This window comes from Hibiscus syriacus, unplaced genomic scaffold, assembly GCF_006381635.1.
Source record: "Hibiscus syriacus cultivar Baekdansim isolate YM2019G1 unplaced genomic scaffold, ASM638163v2 tig00110577_pilon, whole genome shotgun sequence".
NCBI classification, from domain to species: domain Eukaryota; kingdom Viridiplantae; phylum Streptophyta; class Magnoliopsida; order Malvales; family Malvaceae; genus Hibiscus; species Hibiscus syriacus.
Window position 1 is genome coordinate 815,964 of NW_024062788.1, and position 3,916 is coordinate 819,879.

The following is a 3,916-nucleotide window of genomic DNA, read 5'->3' on the forward strand; positions in this document are numbered from 1 at the left end:
CCACTTTGAAGTCAAATGAAGATTGCATCAACATTCATGCATTCATAAGAATATCATTTACACAATAGACAATGCATTACATTGATACATCTGAGTGCATTCAAACATGAAGTTTTACAGATCTTCTGAAGAACAAGAAGATTCAGGGTAAAAAATACCTTACACGAAGAAGGTATTCAAAACCACAAATACAAGAATCATGCAAACATCTGAAGAAGAGATGGACACAATCCACAAAAATGAGCATTATCTTGAGATTGGGGCATGTTACCCAATCAACATGTTATTTTGAAGAAAAAAAAATGAGAAAACGATTTCCATAGTTTCTCATTCAATCTTTTCTAAAAATGAAATTGATGAAAAGTAAGAAAACGATTTCCTTAGTTTTTTTACTTAGTAAACTATTTCCCACATCTGTAAGTCCTTCAGTGCATGATGTTTCCAAAAAGCCTTCGGGAGCTTTTTGATGTTTTCAAAGCCTTCGGGTCATCTGTAAGTCCTTCAGTGCATGATGTTTCCAAAAAGCCTTCTGGAGCTTTTTGATGTTTTCAAAACCTTCGGGTCATCTGTAAGTCCTTCAGTGCATGATGTTTCCAAAAAGCCTTCGGGAGCTTTTTGATGTTTTCAAAACCTTCGGGTCATCTGTAAGCCCTTCAGTGCATGATGTTTCCAAAAAGCCTTCGGGAGCTTTTTGATGTTTTCAAAGCCTTCGGGTCATCTGTAAGCCATTCAGTGCATGATGTTTCCAAAAAGCCTTCGGGAGCTTTTTGATGTTTTCAAAGCCTTCGGGTCATCTGTAAGCCCTTCAGTGCATGATGTTTCCAAAAAGCCTTCGGGAACTTTTTGATGTTTTCAAAGCCTTCGGGTCATCTGTAAGCCCTTCAGTGCATGATGTTTCCAAAAAGCCTTCGGGAGCTTTTTGATATTTTCAAAGCCTTCGGGTCATCTGTAAGTCCTTCAGTGCATGATGTTTCCAAAAAGCCTTCGGGAGCTTTTTGATGTTTTCAAAGCCTTCGGGTCATCTGTAAGTCCTTCAGTGCATGCTGTTTCCAAAAAGCCTTCGGGAGCTTTTTGATGTTTTCAAAACCGTCGGGTCATCTGTAAGTCCTGCAGTGCATGATGTTTCCAAAAAAAACCTTCGGGAGCTTTTTGATGTTTTCAAAGCCTTAGGGTCATCTGTAAGTCCTGCAGTGCATGATGTTTTTAAGACATCTGGAATGATGTTTTCAACATTTCAGTCTTACTCAAAAAAAAAATGAAAAAATTATTGTTTTTCCGTCTTTGCTCTATTCTTGTTAACACAAGAATAAGCAAAGAGGGGCAGCTGTAAACACTAATTTTTTTAATTTTGTTTTTATTATTATTTTTATTATTATATTATTATTTACAAACAGTTACAAACCAAACTGGATCGGCCCAGTTACAAACAAAACAGAACCAGCCCAGACCAACCAGAAACCCTAAACATTTGGGGTTTCAGCTAGGGTTTCTAAACCCTAGCCCCCAGCCGCCTCCAAGATTCCAGAAGGCCACATGGCTGTCGTTTATCTACCAACCGACACCTTCAATGCCAGGTGACCCAACCAGCAGCCGATGACGCCTTGCTGCCACGACACCACCATCGCCGAAGTCTCCAGAAGGCCAGATGGCCACCCACGTTGCTGCTCTAGGGGTGAGTCACCACATAGTTCGGTGACTCACCGAACTTCCCCCTCTAGACCGGTCCGAGCATGGCTCGGTGGTGGCTATAAAAGCCATCGGATCCTGCAAAAGAAGAAAAAATGACAGAAACGAAGAGAGGGCAAGCAAAGCAGTAACCACACACAGCCACAGAGAGCAAGAAAAAAAAAGAGAGATATACGAACATCAACCAAGAAGTCAGAGGAAAATAACACAATAACCATCAAAATCCATAAAACAGAAGGAAAGAAAAAGGAGAGAAGCTTACCAATAGAGACACTCGATCATCAGAGCCTTCTCATCTTACCGGAGAACCGAAAATACCGAAGGTATTTTCTTAGATTTAAGAAAATCTAAGGGTTTTTAGGATAAAATGAGGCTAGATTCGGGTTCGTGGCAAGTAGATCTTTAAGATTAGGGTATTTTTTGCATATTCCGGCCACCGTGGGTGGTGGCCGGCGGTGGTGTCGGTGCCGGAGTATGGCTATCAGCCGGTGGCCGGCCAACCTCCGTTTGGAGGATTGAAGAGAGAGGCGAGAGAGTTTCTCTTCTCTCTCAGATAGAGAGAGAAGAGGAAAGATGAAAATGAGAAGCTGGCCCTTAAGGGCCGACCTTTTGAGATTTTTAAGCCCTTCCCCAAACGACGTCGTTTTGGGGAGGGGTATATCTGTAATTTCTCACAGGGGTAAACTATACCCGCTGCCACCACAGTTTTGTAATTTTTCATTTTGGTAACTGATATCAAATCTTGAACCTTTTAATTCGGTCTTTCGATTTTATTTAGTTTATAATTTAGTCCTAACCAGTATTAAATAATATATTTAGGATAAATATCACATTTAGTCCCTAATAATTTTAATATTTCTATTTTAATCACCGATTAAATAAATAATGGTTAATTACACTACTAGTATTTATATTTTATGATAATTCTAACCATGTCTCTTAAATATTTATATTTTATAATTTGATCATTAAATTTTATATAATCTTAATTTTAACCATAAGTTTTATTATTTTTACATTTTTAAGTTCATATATTTATGAATATGATCCATTAGTTTTTAATATTATTACTTTTAATTTCTTTCATTTTAATTATTATTATTTTATTTTAATATTACGTTTAATATATGTTTAGATTATTATCTTCATGATTATTTTATTATTATTAATATTAAGTTATATAAATATATTTATATAATATTTATTTATTCTTTTTGTTTATTAAATAAAAATCCTATATATAAATTTAATTTTATAAATTACTTTTAAGAAAAATAAACATATTTTGATATGTATTTATTTTTTAATATCTAAGAAAAGAGCTGTCTTAAAATACCTAGAAGCCCTTTTATGATATTCTAAGTAAATAAATATCTTATTTATAAAAATAAATGTATATATTAATATATTTTCTTAAAAATTATAGTAATAATAATAGGATTATAAATTAAATATATTTTGAATTTTTAAATTTCTAATAATAGAGACAATTTATAATTAAAAAGTACCAATTTTGGGCGTTGTAGGGGTGCTAATCCTTCCCTAAACGTAACCGACCACGAATCCCTTTTTATTATTAAAAAGAACGAATTTTTGGTTAAAACGCAGATCAGTTTATCTTTTAACTAATGTTTTCTTAAAAACTCTTTTAAAAGATAATTTTTTAGGTATTCGACCTACCTGACCCAAAAGGCCGATGGCGACTCCCAAATTATTTAAAAAAAACATTTATTCACATCACTTTTCCCGCCAAATAAATATTTTGTACCCGGACGAAAACCGGTTACGACATATATAACTTTCTAAGACGCATACAAAAATGCCAGATACCATTTGTAAGCAAATGCTGGTTATAACATATATAATTATATCTTTTAATAGAAATTCATGTCATCAATGGGGTGGTGGCGCAGTTGGCTAGCGCGTAGGTCTCATAGCTTATTGAGTTATCCTGAGGTCGAGAGTTCGAGCCTCTCTCACCCCAGTTTTTTTGTCTTTTTCGTCATTTCATTTCTGAAAAGAAGCACAAATCAAAAGTAAAATATTTTTATAAATAATCGGAGTTTTTAATTTTTCTTTTTCTTTTAAAAAAAAGAAGAAGAAAGAAAGCCATTACAGGTTATGGCATAGTAGTGAGAGCTTCCTCGAGCAGAAAAAATTCGACAGCAGATGGGCAACCTGAACATATTCGAAAGCCAAAAGGTGAACTCCAAACGAGATTAGCCAGATC

At 34.9% G+C, this 3,916-nt stretch overlaps 1 non-coding gene across 1 annotated transcript; it reads left to right on the top strand.

The window, feature by feature from the left end:
* Positions 1-3,584: 3,584 nt before the first annotated feature.
* On the top strand, positions 3,585-3,670 carry TRNAM-CAU. The gene is given in 2 exon segments: positions 3,585-3,622; positions 3,635-3,670. It is a non-coding gene; the product is annotated as a tRNA-Met (tRNA).
* The last annotated feature ends 246 nt before the right edge of the window (positions 3,671-3,916 follow it).